The following is a 19,464-nucleotide window of genomic DNA, read 5'->3' as shown; positions in this document are numbered from 1 at the left end:
TTGGAAGGTCTACAATAAAGTCCATGGAAATGGAATCCCATGGACATGCAGGTATTGGCAAAGGTTGTAATAGTCCAAAGGGAGAAGCACGAGGAGTCTTAAATCTGGCACACGTTGTACAAGAGGATACATATTTTGCTACATCTTCCTTATAGTTGGGCCACCAGAATGAACGGCTTAATAGTTCTTGAGTTTTCTGTAGTCCTTTATGGCCTGCTAATTTAGAGTCATGGAATAGTTGCATGACCTTTAACCGTGCTCTTTCTGGAACGTATAGTTGATGTGCCATATGCCAGACTCTGTTGTCATAAGTTAATTTAACATTTTTTGGAGGATTCATGAGGGTAGAATCCATATCGTATCCATTCTTGATCTCTGTTAATAACTCAGTTGTACAAATAACCCCCAAAAAGTTTGAATCAGGAATTATTTGTTGGAACAGGCTTTACCTGTTGAAGATTATCTGCATAGACTCTTGAGAGGGCATCAGCTTTTCCATTCTTCGATCCAGGTGTATAGGAAATTAGGAAATCAAAACGGCTTAAAAAGAGAGTTCATCTAGCTTGTCGGGGAGATAATCATTTTACTGATTTAAGGAATTCCAAATTCCGATGATCGGTGAGGACTATCACTTGATGCTTTGCACCTTCTAAAAGATGTCTCCATTCTGAAAAAGCAGCTATAATGGCAAGAAGTTCTTTATTTCCCACATCATAGTTCCTTTCAGAAGCAGTCATTTGCCTTGAATAAAAAGCACAGGGGTGGAGTAGCATCTTTTCTCCTACTCTTTGTGAAATTACTGCTCCTATAGCTAAATCCGATGCATCAGTTTCCAAAACAAATGGGAGTGTAGGATCTGGATGAATTAATATAGGAGCTGATGTGAACTTTGTTTTCAAAATGGAAAAAGCTTTCTCAGCGGCTGGAGTCCAATGAAAAGAAGAACCCTTTTTTGTGAGCTGAGTAATGGGTGCAGCAATTCCAGAGAAGTTTTTTATAAAGCGTCGATAAAAATTAGCAAAGCCCATAAATCGTTGTACATCTTTGACATTTTTAGGTATGGGCCAATCTACCACAGCATGCACTTTACAGGGATCCATACATAGTCCTTGAGGGGATATAATGTAACCCAAACATTTTATTTCAGTGCGATGGAATTCACATTTCTCTAACTTAATGTATAATTGGTTTGTGCGTAGCCGTTGTAAAATAATTCGAACATGTTCTTGATGTTCTTGTAAAGAATTAGAAAAGATAAGGATATCATCAAGATATACAATAATGAACAGATCAAGCAAATCTCGAAAGACATCATTTATAAAATGTTGGAAAGTAGCAGGGGTATTGCATAACCCAAATGGCATCACGAGGTACTCATAATGTCCATATTTTGTTTGAAAATCCGTTTTCCATTCATCACCTCGTCGAATGCGTATTAGGTTGTATGCTCCTCGTAAATCGAGCTTTGTGAAAATACTTGCTGTCTGCGGTCTTTCCAATAATTCTGGGATGAGAGGAAGTGGATGTCTGTTCTTTATAGTAATTTTATTTAAATCTCTATAATCAATGCATGGACGCAAAGAACCATCTTTATTTTTCACAAAAAAAATAGGAGCCCCTGCTGGAGATTTTGAAGGACGTATAAAACCTTTAGTTTCATTTTTCTCCAGGTAAGTCTTTAGTGTCTTTAATTCAGGTTCAGCTAATGAATAAATCCGACCAAAAGGAATAGCAGCCCCAGGTAATAGGTCAATGGGACAATCATATGGTCGATGGGGTGATAATTTATCAGCATTTTGTTTGTTACAGATATCTGCAAAATCCTGCTATTGAACAGGCAATTGTTCTTCCACAGAAGAGGGGGACACTGAGATCTGATTCTCTTTTTGTACAAGAGGGACCACACTGATAGTATCTTGAAACGTTAGGGCTTGAGACTCCCAATTAATGGCTGGGTTATTGTTAGTGAACCACGGGAGACCCAAAATTATGGGGAAATTTGAAGAAGAGATGAGGAAAAAAGTGAGTTCCTCCTTATGATTGGGTTCTATCATCAGGGACATAAGTTCTGTCTCATGTGTGATGGGACCAGAATTCAGAGGGGATTCATCAACTGTCTCCATTAATACAGGAGTCTTTCTTTCTTAAAATACTATATGGTTTTGTTTAGCAAAATCTATATCCATGAAATTTCCATTGGCTCCTGAATCCAGCATTGCCATGGTTGAAATAAGTCGAGAGTTTATCTCAAGTTGTATTGGAATTGAAAAATGATTCTTTATTCTTCTGTTCTCTCTTTCAAATGTAGACAGTCAAGAGATTTGAGGAATAATAGCATTCAGTTGATGTGAGCAGCATGAAATAATAGATTCCTGGTCAGAATCTTTAGGTTCCATAAATGTAGTAACTGTCTTGCGAGGTCGTTGAGAACAATTAGATACATAATGTCCAGATTTACCACAATACAAACAGAGATTTTCTTGTCGTCGTTGATCTTTTCTTTCAATAGAAATCTGTTTGCATTTGGTATCTATTTGCATTGGCTCAGACTCCTCCATTTGTTGTGTTACAGGAGTGCCAGAGTAATTTGATATTGCTGGTTCTGGATAATTAGGACGAGTCCACATGGAGCCCCATCTATCTTGTTTCCTCTCCATTTGACAAGCATTAATACGAATACAATGTTTAACAAAGGTGTCACGGGCACTAGGAGTCTTTACCCAGGGATCACCAGGTGATAAGCTTACCAGAGCAGTATAGGTGGTAATGTGGTACTCTGGTAGCGGGGTGATCACGGAACAGGAGACAGCAGCTGATAGAGATGCTCGGGAAAGTCTATGACTAGCAGCACTGGTAATATATATGTAGTAATACACGAGGAACTGAATGGACAAAGGACAGGTGAGGGTAGTCAGTGGTCTGCGGTAGCAAGTTGTACCACTGCTATAGTGAGGAGGAATGTCCAACAGAAACGAGGAGGTGATGAGAGTCAGCGGTCTGCGTTTAGCAAGTTGTACCGCTGTCTGGGTGAAGGAATGGGATCCAGGTAAAGGTATCCGGGAAGTCAGTGGTCTGCGTTAGCAAGTTGTACCACTGCTATGTGAGAGGACACTGGAACAGGTGACACTGGAAACAGGAATCAGTGGTCTGCCTCTAGCAAGTTGTACCACTGAATATATATGTGAGGAGGAGCACGGGGAGAGACTGCAATACAGAGGATACACGGGCACCTTGAACTTGATCCACAATGACATGCACAATATAGTAATGACTGAACAGCACTGCAATAATACAAAGTCATAGAAACTATCCGGGCAAAAGATAACACAGTCAATGATGGCAAAAAGTCTCAGCGGATAGTAAGCTCCAGAGGAGAACAACTCAGTCCAGCAAGATATGCAATACACCAGCACAGTCAATGAGAAGTATGCATACCGTGGTTCAGGAGCAGGCTGTCAGACAGGAGTGCAGAGATACCTGAACGGCTGGAGGCCGGCAGGATGCGAAGTCCCTGGAGGGTGAAACGGTAATCAAGTAGGTGCAGCGCACAGGTAGGTAGACCAGCAGGGGAACAAATACTCAGGAAGCAGTAGTATGTAGAACTGGACTCCTGGAGGACCCTGAAGAGTAGCGATGGTCTAGACGAGATAAAAGCAGTGAGGCGCAGATCCGATGCAGACTGGCGAGTAGAGACCAGCAGGAACACTGAGAAGCACGGAGAGCGGATCAGCTGCTGCAGACACGAGTAGAACTGAGGAGTAGCAGCCAGCAGGACTCTGCAGGTACACAGAGGTAGCGGATAGCAACCAGCAGGTGCAGCCACGATGAAACACGGGAGAGTAGAGCTGAGCTGGAACTGTTGAGCACGGAGAGCAGCGGATAGGAATCAGTTGTAGCAGTCTCGAGGAAACACGGGAGAGTTGAGATGAGCTGAAGACTGTAGTGCACGGAGGCAGCGGATAGGAATCAGCTAACAGTCACGATGAAACACAGCAGAGTTGAAGTGGCCTGCAGACTGTAGTGCACGGAGGCAGCGGATAGGAATCAGCTAACAGTCACGATGAAACACAGGAGAGTTGAAGTGGTCTGAAGACTGTAGTGCACGGAGGCAGCGGATAGGAATCAGCTAACAGTCACGATGAAACACAGGAGAGTTGAAGTGGTCTGGAAACCACAGGAGTAGAAGTGGTCTGGAAACCACAGGAATCAGCAGCGCTGAATACACGAGGAAACACAGGAACACCTTCAGAGGCTCATGGGGAATGAGACTCCAAGATCAGGCAACGAGGTATGGACAGCAGGTGCTTTAAATAGGGAGTGTTGCCTGATCAGCCAATTAAGTTAAAGGAACAGGTACTGAAGGTTTTGAAAGGGCTGCGCATGCGCAGACCCTCAGCATGGTGGACGGCCACGGTTCCTAAACACACGGGAAGAAGCACTCACAGTCTGGTGAGTGACAAAAGGCTTCAAATTCAGTGGGTGCATCAGCTCTAGATAATTCATCTTTAATAAACTCAGATAACTCCTTTCGATAAACAGACAGCTTAGCTGCCGAATTCCAATCTGTGTCCAAGATCCATCTTCGGAAATCAGAAGTGTATTCAGCCACTGAACGTTTTCCCTGACGCATCTTTAATAAAACTGACTCAGCAGTAGCACTTCGATTTGGATCATCAAATATCTGATTCATTGCATCCATAAAATTAGAAAGATCTTGTAATATTGGACTTTTTGCTTCTATCAAAGGAGAAGCCCATGCCAATGCATCATCTTTCAACAATAAAAGAATGCAATGCACTTTTTGTACATCAGTCAAAAAATAAGTAGGATGTAAATCAAAATGCATATTACATTGATTAATAAAACCTCTGTGTTTTTTACGATCACCTGAGAATCGAGCTGGAGGTAGTGGGAGTGTGGGCTGATGTACTGCAGCCGAAGGTACTACAGCATTAACTTCTTGAAGCCGCATCTGTAGTTCTGTAATAACTCCATTTTGTAGCGTTATTTGATCTTTGAGTTCATGAACATTTATTCGCAACCCAGTTACCTGTTGGTTTTGCAGTTGAAACTTATTTGTACACTGGGTCTCAAGTTCTTGAAATTTTGCATGAAATTCCTGTAGTTGTCTTGAGGCAGAATGCATGTGGAAACTGAGATCTGAAAGTCGCTGTAAAGCAGTTGGTTCTGGCCCGGCGGGGTCCGTCATTTTGGGATCGAGTATCCTGTCACACTTCTGGTATCACAAACGGAACCCAATAGCCAGGTATTTCTGAAATAAACAGGATTTATTTTGGTATATCAATAAATCTCCAGTGTCCAACAAATAAAGTCCAAAGTCACAATAGGATAAAGGTCTGGTGGAAGTATCAAGTACTTGTTGTCCAAGTCACAAGGAAGCAAGGTTCTGCGGAAGCATCTGGGTCAGATACAAACACAATACTCGTGCAAAGGCTCCATAACAGGAAGTGCCTTTTCTAGGCCCAAACAGGAAATGGGATCCAAGATGGAATCTTCATGAGACAGTCCCGGCCATCTTGGATAAGGGCTATTGTAAGGGCAAGTTCATAACATAGATCCAAGATGGAAACTTCATGAGGCAATCGCGGCCATCTTGAATGAGGGCGAATCTAAGGGCAAACTTTCCAGCGAGTGGCTGTGAGCTTAGTAGGTTCACTTCCTGTGCTCAGTAGATCAGTAAAGAGATACATCCTCACTGTGGTGGATTACACCACAAGGTACCCTGAGGCTGTAGCTCTGTTCTCTCTAACTGCGGAAAAGGTAGTGGACACTCTGCTAGGAAAATATAGTAGAGTAGGTTTCTCTAGTGAGATCCTAACCAATCAAGGGACACAGTTTATAAGTGAACTGGTCCAGTGTCTCTGGGCAAGGTGAGGAAACTCTATACCGCCCCCCTACCATACCCTGACTAACAGTCTGTGCGAGCGGTTCAATGGTGCACTGAAGCATATAGTATGGGCATTTGTAACCATGGAGTGGAAGGACTTGGAATGCTATCTGCCAGGCCTCCTATTTGATTACCAGGAGGCTCCGCAGGGGTTTACCGGGTTCTCCCCCTTTGAATTAGCATATAGGCGCAGAGTCTGAGAACCTCTTGACCTGTTCCGGAAGTCTTGGGAAGGGGTGCTATCCACCCATGATGTCTCTGTGGTGCTGTATATGATCAAGCGTAGAGATCAGTTACAGAGTCTAAATGATCAAGCTAATCTAGAAGAAGCACAGACCAAGCATAAGACTTGGTATGATCAGGGCGTGTGCGCAGAGTATTTGAGCTTGGACAGAAGGTTCTTGCTCTGGTGCTCATGTGTCAGAACAAGTTCCAGGCTGCCAGGGCTGTAACGTACACAGTCTTAAAACGCCTAGGTGACATCACCTATGTTGTGTCATTTTATAGCGACGATAGGTGGCAGCGGACCTACCACATAAACATGCTAAAGGCATACCATAAGGGAGTGGAGAAGTGATTGACTATCTGACCTACTCACGGATGTCAGAGGTAAAGGTGGTGTAAAGGAAGTGGGCTGGGATGAGCAGTCATCACAAGAGAGAGCAGCTTGAGGCAGTGATGCTGCCCTTTGTGATACAGTTTAGTACGAAACCCGGACAAACTTCCTTGGTGATGCACCATGTGGTGAACATAGGCCAATTAGGCAACCCGCTTATTGTATCTCATTAGAGGCCAAGGAGTGTATACACAAAGAGATACAGGAGATGCTTGAACTTGGGGTAATCCTGAAGTCCCTGGGTGTCCTCAGTTGTATTGGGTCCCAAGACAATGCAGTTTTGCGTAGATTACCACAGGTTGAACGAGGTGACTGTTTCTGATGCCTATCCCCTGCCCTGCATTGAAGCTCTGTTAGACAAGTTAGCTGGACAAAGTATATTTCAACATTTGACTTGAGCATGGGGTATTGGCAGATACCACTGATCCCAGAGGCTCAAGAATGGTTGGGGATCATCACCCCATTTGGCCTGCTCTAGTTTAAGTCCATGCTATTTGAGATGTAGAGATGTGGTTGATTACCTGCCAGAAGTGTGTAAAGGTTTTGCTCAGGCTTACTTGGATGATATTGCAATTTCAGTAAGACTTTGAAGGACCATCTGAAACATGTATGGCAGGTGTTGGAGAAAATTGAGTGGGCAGGTCTGACCATCCTAGCAGACAAGTGTCAAGTGTGGATGCCAAATCTTATGGACAGCAGGGTAGTACACACGTTTTTGTCGCAGACTTTAGTGCTGTGGCGAAGCCTCCAACAGATCTTACTAAGAAGAATCTCCCCAAATTAGTGGACTGGACACCGCTTGTAAGCTGGCATTTCAGTCAATAAAGGAAACCCTGGTTCACTCTCCAGTACGGATTTAAAGCAGTACTCAGTCAGCTGGGCAGGAGCCCCCTGTGGCTATTTGAGCAGTAAACTGCTAACCCAGGAGGTGGGGTATACCACTATTGAAATAGAATGTTTGGTCATTATTTGTGCAGTGAAAAAGCTTCAACCTACCACACTGGTGTGGCGCCCATCTTTAGATGTGCTCTGGTGCTGGGAGGATCAATACCTGGTGCTGGAGGAGTTAATTCATTGGCACTAGGCACTGCATGTGTAAAATTGTTATTTAAAAAGGTAAATAATAAAAATCAATGTATTATAAATGTGCACTTTCGAGCTGGAAGAGTAATATCGTTGGTGCTGCATTCAGTTTGTTAACCCTCATTATTGATTATTGCTCAAGGGTCCTGGCAAGGACCTTTACACACTGGTTAGAGGTATTAGTGATATCCAGAAGTTCAGATGTTATAATACAGTTGAACGAGAAAAAACAGCTCTTATATACTGTTTCTGACACATTTGTTGGTAGAGGTAACCCAGCCACTTCCCTACCTGGTTCCACAAAGTCTAAGATATTACATTCAATGTTTTAGCATTGGGATGTAATTTATTCTCTAAACTTGGATTTAACGCAATTTAATCTTAGGAAAATTCACATCAATCTGTGATTTCCTAAATTACTTGCTGTTCAATATCTCTCTAAGACACAGAATAAAAAGCTAATGATGCCCTCCTGTTCATTTGGGCTAAAAGATGTGTTGGTCTCGAGGATGATAAAACATAATTAGCATGGAACTCCTTTAGAAAAGTTACAAAAACAAATTTCATGGCATATTAAATTTATAAATGAATACATGAACAAGATGAAAATAAATACACTTTCACACCCAGCAACGGGACTTAACACTGCAGCGCCCATACATTAAAAACACTCATTTATTACATTTAAAAATACATTCTCCACTCTAAATGCTGTAATGCCAGTATTATTCTTCCGGCGCCATAGCACACTTTTAAAATAAGTTTATTTTTATTATGTACCTTTTTAAATAACTATTTTACAGACACAGCACCAAGCTCCGATGCATTAACCCCTTCAGTTCCGGGAATTAACCCTCTCAGTGCCGGAGCACCTTTAAAGATGGCCACAACACAGGTGTGGCAGACAAAACACTGGACTCGGTCACACATATGCTAAACACAGGACCTGAATTAGCCATATCTGCGCCCTTAGTGTACATGGCTTACGTTAGTCTGCTCCTGCCCTAACTCATTCCACCTTTCAGGTTCTAAGGGGTCGTAAGTGTCAGATGTGTGAGGCTATGAATTTTGTGCAATTGTGTATATGTGGTTTATGGGCATGGCAGTGCAAATCCATGCAATATATACTACTCAAACAGAAGCCCAATGTGTCAGATTTAGAGTTGAGAGGATGTGTGTCCTATTTGAACTCTAAATTCTGACAGTGTAAAAACACAGCTGTCCAGTATTCATGTGCTACATGCAAAATCAGCCAGTAATGTCCCTTGCATATGAAAAAAATAATGCATTTGCACCCCTAAAATTGAAACATGGTTTTCGTTTGCTTTGCTCCTAAATTTAATTGAGGCCCATTGCATTAGATTGTGATAATGAAACTTTTTTAAATATTGGAAGGAGAAAGTACTAACATTAAGAGAACTTGCTAACTTCCTCTAATCATCTTAACAAATAGACCAATGAGCAGGTAGTGACTGTAAAACTACTAACTACATATATTTAATATTATTTTCTTTATAATTATTGATATTCCTCTCTTTAGACTTTAATTTTTATACAGTGCATAAAGCACTTCTATACAGCTAACATACTGGCTGATGTCTATTTTTCATTTTCTTTTATTACATTAAAATACACAGCCTAAAATAAACATTGTGTGCTGTGTTTAAACTTGCAGTGTTTGTTCTATGAGAGGCTTGTCACTTAGCAACAGTTAGTAGGCCATGTAGCAACCTCTGGGATATTTCGGTTAGGTCAAAAGATTATGTTTCGCTATAGAGAAGTGTAGAGATTAGAGCCAGTACTGAGTGGTTTGATTAACATTGGATCAATGGCAATGAGTCCACATAATGTGATATTACTGAAGTCTTGTATATGCTTAATAGTCAGTATGGAAGCTTTGTTCCATCTTTGATTTTTACCACAGCAGAGAAAAAGGAGGATATCATTTCAGTTAATTTGACAGATTTTATTTTTACACACCAATTTTCCCAAGTTTGAATAAAAACCTCAAGGTAGTTTGTTTTCTTTATAACAGGATGAAGGAATTGCCAGTGCTCACAATAATGGGGCTAGACAGCATCATGCTACTAACCTTCCTCACTGATGGAAACTTGCACTGACATGAAACTATAATAAATAAAGAGATAAAATCTTCTATTAAGCTTTATTTTTTCTGAGGTATAGCAACAGCAGAGTATGTCAAGCATTAAATCAGCATGGAATCAACATATATGGTGGCTGTTGAAATGAACTGAACTAACAGCATACTAAATTCTTATACTAAAATAATTGTGTCTATGCAATTCTGCAAAGATATTTTGGCATGATATGATTGGTTAAGCTACTATATCTAGATTTTCATATTTTCTAGCATAAATAAAATATCTGAAGATTCATGCATATTTACTAACCTTAAGCAAGTATCTATACATTTTGGAACAGATTCACTAAGGGAAGTTAATTTAAAAATTGAGTAAGTAGTCTCCTGGACAAAACCATGTTATAATGCAAGGGGTGCAGATTAGTTTATTATATTGCACATAAGTTAAATACTGTCTGTTTTTCATGTAGCACGCAAATACTTGATAGCTTATTTGTACCCTGAAATATAAAGTTAATATTTTTGTGCTACATGAAAAAAACAGACAGTATTTAACTTATGTGCAAAAAAGAAAACTAGTTTGTGCCGCTTGCATTGTAACATGGTTTTGTCCAGGAGACTACTTACTCAATTTTTACTTAACTTTCCTTAATGAATCACGCCCTTTATGATCATCTTTCAATTCAATGAACTATTTGTTTCTCTTAAACAACTCCTCAGGATATCTCCTTCTCTAGTTCCCTCACAATCGCATACAATCCCAAAACTTTTCTTCCTACAGACCTTATCAAAAGAACTGTAGAATAAAATATAAAAATGGTAAATTAAAAACAAAATGGAGGTCCAATGTCTAGAATTCAAAAGCAGGGTTTAACCCTTTCAAAATCCCAAAGTGAGGAAAAATAAAGATCATCTTCTTCATTTGGAAACTACACTAGTAATGAAACACACAGTACACAAAGATATCATAGTGCGTATAGCTAGCATTAGCTATTTGAGCTGCACTGTAATTACGTGTACATAATTCTGTGGCAATTCAAATAATGCAAATAATATTTCAGCACTTTTCCAATAAAAGGCAAATCTTACAGTTGTTGAAGATAACTGTTACAGTAACAGTAAAAGAGTTAGGACTTGGCACAACTTGCACACTAGTTGCTGCTTAAAAAAGAGCACAGAACTTGCAGGTAGTTCCGATCATATTCAAATCCAAGCGGAATCTCGGTGTAAGTACAGTCTACCTAAGAGTTACTTGCCGTATGTTAACAGGCAGAACAGAGTGCAGTATACACACAATCATATGTGCTATATAAAGTCACATCAGAATGCATAGAAATTTTTTAATGCCTACATCTTTCCCCCCCTTACCACACCCATTCCGCCCTTCAAGTCGTAAACCTACATGTCATTTGTGTGCAGACATGAATTGCATGCAATTGCGTTCATTGGCGTAAGGTTCATTTCTGAGAATGCACAGAACTATTTCATGCAAACTTCAGCATGCATACGGGCTTACTGCACACTGAGATAAATAATCAGGGGCTCATTTTAGTTGGATGTACATCAAATTATTTTGCATAAGATGCGCATTTCCATAATGCGTATTCATGTCAAAAATGCACACATATACATCCATATATAGTTTCTTGCATATTGATAACGTGTCTCCTGGAGAGGCAGAAAGTGACAAAGCACATGCAGGCATGCTTGGGCTGAGTACATTGGGGGTGCTGAAGGTCTGGTGCCATGATGATGACTATAAACAGCACTATCAAGTCGCTTTCCATTGGTTGATTGTATATTGACCCCTCCTGCTGATATTTAAGTCATTAGCATTGCAGCTTTATTACATCAAGTCACAACCTTATATTTGCACACATTTCCATTTCTATTTGGACTATTGCATTTCCATTGTATTTTAAAAAGGGAACAAAATGTAGAGGTTTTTTTATTTTTATTTAATTAACGTTAACATGAAAAATAAGACTTTCACAATTATCAATAATTTGTGTATGTCGCATTTCATTACATTATTTTATTGTGTAGTGCACAGCTATAGGATACTGGCTCCATATATACATATTAATTTTGAGATAGACCAATCGCCCGAAATTCAAATAGTTTTGTCATCTTATCCGGACAGGAAATAGATGTATGACTATTTTTGATTTTTAATTTAGTCTTAGAAGGCAGTATAAATATATATGTTTTTGAATATTTTTTTCTGGATATTAATAATTTTATAAGTACATCTTAGCAATAACTTATTATTAGGTCTCCTACCCCCTTCTGGATATCATTCTATTTGGAAGGCGAATATATATGCACTCCAATCATATGTTTTGTTTTGAGTCGTGGAACGCAGAGGATAGAATTTCCTGTTAGCGTATTTTAGCGATATGTCACTTCCGGTTCTATGATTTTCGGAATTTGGTCTTTCTCCTGCTATGATGGATTTATTTTGTTTATTTTATATCATATTATGGTAAGATTTATTATTTGAAGTGATTTATGAACATATATGTTATTTTATTGTTCATGTTATAATTTGTTTGTTTATGCCAAAATTGAGACTATGATTGGGTAGATCTGGTATAAATAACATTTGAGAAAGCCTCAATCTCATCTCCTTCACAAAGAACTTTTACCAGTCGAAACGCATTGGATGATTGAGGTTGAATCAATAGAGGGTGTGGATTGCTATCCTATTTCCAATACATCTTGAGACTCAAACTAAATGGACATGAAGTGAAATCAATATTCCGGGAGATTTTTCCATCTGCGAGCTTCATGACATGTGCTCTTAGCCTTGTTTTCTGGTAGGAGCATTACCTTACACAAATGTTGATTATGCTATTATTTTATGTGGGACATGTTTATCATGTTTATTGAGATATTTTAATAAATTTGGAAGTAGTGACTTTATTATGCTAGATTTGTCCACTTTCATTTTTCACTTGCTTTCTCTAATGAGCTTACTGGACGAAGGAGGAAGAGTATAGAGACATCTTTGAATGCTTATGATCCTTTACTATCTGGGAGGAAGAGTGCAAAGATACCTTTGAATGCCTATGGTTACCTACTATCTGGTAGGAATCCATCTTATTGTTTAACACGGAAGTAATGGTAAGGTGTTTGTCACTTTGGACTTGAGATTTCCAGACACTTAGTTTTGTGTCCTATGATCATCAACAGGATTTCGGGGGTATCACATTGTAAGGAGAACTGTGGATTTATGTATTGTTATAATACTTGATGTTTTTATCTTTGTACATTTCTTCATTTTATTTGTTGCTATAGAGTATATTTTTCTCATTTTTTATTCTCTAAGCCTTGGGTACATTTTGGTGCTGGAATTTTTGGATACTTTTTCCAAATAGTACTTAATTGACATTTACATATGGAAAACTGCAGGAAAGAAGATTCTCATGTCATTAAAAACAAACAAATATACAAAATACTATTTAAACTAAATACAAACATCTGTTATTTTCCCCAGTAAAAAAACAAACTTGAATCGTCTTTAATGAAGTAGTTCAAATGGAAATGTCAATTATGTAATGTGACTAAATGGTCATGGCTTGATTTAATATATCTGTAATGTTAATGACTCCAGTACTATCAGCTGGAGGGGTCAATATGAAATCAGCCAATCATCAGCGACTAAGTAGTGCTGCTTATAAAAACATCATCATTGTAATATTGCCCTCCAACACCCGCAAGATATATACCACAAAGGTCTATCCACAGATGCTTCCAGTTCTAATTGTAAATATCCTTACAGTACTTGGTCTACTCACATGATTTTTGAGATATATAGTAGGAAAAGTTTCACTGACAGCAATTCCACCCAGATCATTTTTGTTTAAGCAGCACTCTACTGTGGACCACAGTGTCAGCTAAACCTTTCTACAGTTCCTCTTTTACAGTGAACCAGGTTCTGCTTAGCATATTTCACCAGTTTACAAGGTATTCTATCAGAGATTTTGTCTTGACTTCCAAAACCTCCTAAACTTGCAATCTTACTTATATTTCTGACAGTGAACATTCCAAGTTGGAAGCATTAGATATATTTTATAGCCTTCCCCTTGGTAACAGTCAGCCCTCTTTATTTGCAAGTCAGCAGTTTAGAGGAACTGATGCTTTTTGAGGATAGACAAGTTATCCTAACAGTTTATAAGAACCAGAGGATTTATTGATCTCTAGAATCGTCTATGTCTGACTTATTTAAGGCCTTTCAAGTTTTTATTTCTTTAAAACAGTATTTCCACCTAAATGCTCCACTGGAGATATTGGGGTTAATTAAACCCAATTTGATGCTAAATCAGTAGTGGGGAGACAAGCATTCATACTCCAAATAACCTATATTCTGGCCCTACACTGAAATCTTTCTCTGAGCTTAATCTATGCTTTCTAATCTCTAAGGGGGATGTTTAAAAATTCCTCTAAAGTAAACATTTTCTTACAATTACTCCTAATACTCACCAATTTCCTTCAATCCATTGTCTCTAACTGATACACTACTTTCTAAATCCAGATTGTAAATATTTCTGAGCATCCCTTTTGAGTGTACCAAACTCCCATGTATGACCCATTGGAAAGAAGAACAGGACTTAGAGAAAATGTGGAAATATAACTGGGTTAGCACATATATTTTGGAACTGCCCAAAAATGACCCTGCTTTGGATCAAGACATCACCATGGAATTGAAGATCAGAGGGGTAGACCAGCATGCCTTGGGACTTCAGCAATATTTATTTGCATGGGCCACCAGCTTTCCCCATGTTTCTTTCAGCTGCCAGCCTCCTCCCTCCACTCACACAAACACAAAGGCCCACATAGGGTGAGGCAGCACAGTCAGGGCCAGCTAGGGTTAAATGATGTCATCATCATCAGAATGCAGAGAGAGTTTGTGCAATATTAATGTGTGGCCTGGGCAGCAGCATTGTCTGCAACCAGGTTTGACTTATGCCTCAGGAGGTCAATCTCATCAACTCCAACCTCCTTGGCACCCTCTGTATTCTACTTAGTGCTATCAAACTTTGCACCACATCAATTTATTTTTTATCAGTTATGCTATAATGCACACAGTAACTGGAAACAGTCTGGCACCGGGCATATCGAAAACACTGTGCAACCACTACAGCATGTGCACCACGCGGCCCAACACATGATGGAACAGAACAATACATTTTTTTTTGCAGATGGCAAAGCCACCATATGTGGGGATGGGACTCATCATGTATTGATGGAAACAGCAGTGGGACACATTGATCAAGGACTGGTGAGGAAGCATATTGGACATATATCAATTGGCTTGCTCTGATGCATGCTTTTATGACTTGCTATCCGAGAAGCAGACTAGGAGAGTACAGTATATGAATGTTGTCAGATACATGCACCTGATACATAGAAGGTTTGTAAAATGTTAAAGGAAAATTGTGGAGGGATTATGATAAGGCATTTAAATGGAAACAGGATGGTTATAAATGTTTCAGCGTTGGAACTAAAGATATAGAAGTATGTTTAGAGGATACGTAGCCAGGTAGCAGGTTAATGGGGACAGGGCAAGGGAGGCCTAGTGCATAGGGACAAGCAAAAGAGAAGTGCTTTGCCTTTAATAACTCCTCGTGCAATAGAGGTGGATCATGCTAATGCGGGCATTCATGTATGCATTGCATCGGAGGAGATCATGCTGAAATGTCAGAAGGTCAAAGGGCATGCAAGGGGGAAGAGGAGGAGTTGATGATATTACTGAGTCACCAGTAACATGTTAGTATAGTAAGTACAGCTGAGTCACCAGAAAAATGAGAAGAAAAATAGGAAGTGTTTAGGGTGGTACTCGAACAGGATGATGCAGAATATGTAATCACTGGGTTTAAGGATGTTTTTTAGGATGCCCATAAGTAGGAAGTTAAAACGGAAAAAACCCAAGGAGATATCAGAGATCGTTAGGGAGAAAATGAATAAGGAGGTGGAAATGGAAAGTATGATATGGCCATTTACAGAACCCCCTATCCAGGGTTTAATTATATCTCCTCCTGGAGTTGCACTAATAAACGTTCCTTATAAATTGTCAAGCTAAACAAATAAATGCTATGTTATTGACAAATGTTTACTAATGGAGTGTGCTATGTCTCTATGTCTTGTGCTTTGTTTTAGAGAGTCAAAGCATTCCTACATTTGTGCACTGAAGCACACACAAAGCGTACAATATTTATATAATTGTTAGAGTCATTGAAAAGTCAGGAATTGTTATTCTCCACATAAGCATTGTTTTGTTTCTTTGGGGCTCCAGTGGCCAAGGATAAAAACTATTATTGTAGCAGTGGAATTACGAAAATTGGGAAATTGTTTTTGGTTGTAATAATTGTTAAAGTAAAATGGCAATCTTATTAACATGGCATAGATTGGAAATCTATGGTGGATGAAAAAATCTAAAATGGATGCTAAAATGAAGATGGAAACTGAGTTATTTTGGAAGTGATATTTAGTTAAGGTAAAATGACAATGTTATTAACACAGAGTTGATTTGAATTTAAGATGAATGCTAAAATCTAAAAAGGATGCCCAAATTAATATGGAAGTTAAATTATTTTTGAGTGTGATAATTAATGAGGGTAAAATGACAACCTTATTAACACAGAGTTGGTTTGAAAGCTAAGATGGGTGCTAAAATCTAGAATGGATGTTAAAATTAAGATGGGTGCTGAATCTGATCTTAATAAGTTTAATTTCTTTAGAAAGAACATTCAGAGAAACCTTAGTTTTTCAGAAATAGGTGTGAGCTAACCAGTGTGAGCTCACTATCTAATCACATGTGTAGAAGTTTGCTTAACATCAGGGAAAAAAACAAAGAATAACAGTCAATCTAGGTCCTTCAAGAAGAGATAATTTGGAAAGATCCTGTCCTGTCCCAAAAATCAATCTTGACGACCGGTTTTCACCTTGGATCTGCCCACACAGGAAGAGCAGAATTTTAATCACGTTTGCAATTTTTAATATAAATGTATAAATGTTTTTGCTATCATTAATGAGCATTTTAACATGTTTGCAATTGCCTTCAGTGTTATCAACCTGCCTTTCCCTAGGCAATGAGATGGACAGTTTCAGGAGTAAGACTGAGAGTGCAGCTTAAAAATTTGATGTACCTCATATTATTGCTATTCACCTGGGGGATTGATTTGGGAAAGAGGAAATCTATAGATTTAATTGTATGCATAATGGCAGAAACTTTGTGTTAATTCATCCCGTCTTGATTGCCAAAGATAGTGAGGTCAGTTATAGTACCAAGGAGAAACTGACAAGACCCACCAGACATGTAAGAAAGTTAACACTGTGGTGGCTAAACTCATAGTTAAGGGATATGGCTATGTGATCAAGCACGACCAGATACAATATTTTAATTTTTGGTTGAAGCACACATTACCACAGTCTTGAGGGTCCTGTGCAAAGCCAGGGGAAGGGGTGTGGGATTCCCAGGACATTTGTGCTAGGGACGGAAGGGTGTCCTCTGTGGTTAAGGCTAGGGCTGGAATTTTCAAATTGTTTAGTAAATAAAGTTATGGTCTCTTTTAATGCCACATTTGTCTCCATGTCTTTAAAGTAATTAAGGTTATAGGCTGGTGTAAATTAAAGTATAAACAGCTTTGTAGGTTAGGTTGAGCATTTGAATTTGATTATATAGGGAATGAAGAGCCAATGTCCTTGACGATTTAAAGGTATTTAAAAGGAGATAAGGCAATGCTAGTGATAGTATGCTGTGGATCTGCAATATTGTCACCCAACCTCACACAAGTGAAATGCAAAGTTGTCTATGCTATTGTCCTAAGATTGTTTTTTTATTTCAGGTGAGTCACAGCAAGGTGGAAAAGCACTGCAGTCAGCAGTCATGGTTGAAAAAAAGATTAATTTGTAGCTGAAGCATATGATACCAGCTGTGTGGAGGGTCCTATGCAAAGCCAGTAAATAGGGGTGGGATCTGGGCACCAGCAAACAGGAGGGTAGCCCCAGTGGTTATGGTTGTGTCTGGTGTTTGCAGTGCTGTTTTTTGCCACCAATCTGCTTATTAAATAAAACTGTGACCTATTTTTTTTGCCGCAAATGTCTCCATGTCTTTATTGTATTTAAAGTTATAGGCTAGTTAATTTTGGCTAGGGGGGAGATGATGGCATCAAAAATTAAGCAACTTATGTCCTTGATGACATATAACTTGACCTACAACTTCAAGAATCTCAAAATGGATTGACTGATAATATATATAATACTAATAAGCATGTTCAATATGTCTTCAATTATAGAACATATGCAAGATGCTAATTATAACTCAATGCATTATATGTTATTGAAAAAATGTAAAGTGTAAGTAGATTAACAAATGCATTTGTTTCTATCAATTAATTTGTAAACATATATAAAAATCAAATTAAATATTTGCGTAAGTTAATTGTATATTTATCCTTTATATTCATGTTCCCATAAAATATCACAAATTATATATTAAAAAATAGCAATCAATTCATAGTAAAACAGCATGACAAAATTATAAATCATTTAATAATCTGTGTATTCAATATGGACTGTAATTATACAACTATCTTCACCTTTTAACATCAGTAAAGTCTTTTACAAAACTAAATGATTACTATCTATTTTAAGAGAAAACAATGTAAAATAAATTCAATATTTAACGAATAATATAATTACAAAAAAATCTAGCAAAAATATTACCTTGTTCTATTGCAATTTATTGTTTTTTTTACTTGCTACTGAGAAATCTCTCAGGCTTAGTTTGAAAAAAATATTCTCTCTTCTGAGGTAATGCTGTTTGTGTACTGTATTGTCATAGATGAGTTATTGCCAGTTATGCACCGCTCCAGTGAAGCAAGAGGGAAAATCTAAAACCACAAAATTGTGTTAGATGTGATAACCTTTCAAAATGGGCACATATAATGTTTCCTACTGCTGTGGTATATAGTGAACTCTCTTAGTGTGCCAAATAAGGCTCTTTATTGGCCATTTAACTCATCACATCTAAGCAAGAGGCTCATATTTCGTCAGCTGGTGTGTGACAGGAATCCATATTCCTGTGCTAGGTGTTATTAGTTTTGGCAGGGTAGTTTGTTAAAGTAGAAATAAGAAATGTAACATCTTATTTAAGATATCTGTGTATAAAAAAAAGTGTACCAGGAAATTCAGTAATATTGACAGATAAAGACATTTTCTTATGATCTCTGTGTATATAAATGTCTGTGTTCTAACTAAAGACTAGAATAATTATATAATAACATTGCAAAGGTGCAAATCTGCACTAAATTCATAGCAACAGCAAAAGAACAAACCATCAGGCGCTAGTTATAAATGAATAGTAATATCAAATCCAATAAACCTTATTGGCAGCATGATATATAGAAAAAGGTGTCCAAGATCAACCTGCAGCTCTCCACATTAACAAGTGCTGTAACTTGTCAAATAAATCACTAGACAAAAAAAGAATAGCAAGTGGTAGCGTTGGTAAATCTTATAACAACATTTTTATTACAATCTGAATATATAAAATAATCATGAGCGTCCATCGTGCCAATTAAGCACCTAAAAACACATCTGTCTCCCCTGCTGTTCTATGTGGTTGTTGTCTTGACAATGGTCCAGGTATGGTGAGTGCCCTCTCTATCTAGAATATATATATACATATATATATATATATATATATATATATATATATATATATATAGTAACAAAGGGAGGTATTTAGCT

Source organism: Mixophyes fleayi, chromosome 3 (genome assembly GCF_038048845.1).
Source record: "Mixophyes fleayi isolate aMixFle1 chromosome 3, aMixFle1.hap1, whole genome shotgun sequence".
NCBI classification, from domain to species: domain Eukaryota; kingdom Metazoa; phylum Chordata; class Amphibia; order Anura; family Limnodynastidae; genus Mixophyes; species Mixophyes fleayi.
This window is presented reverse-complemented; position numbering follows the sequence as displayed.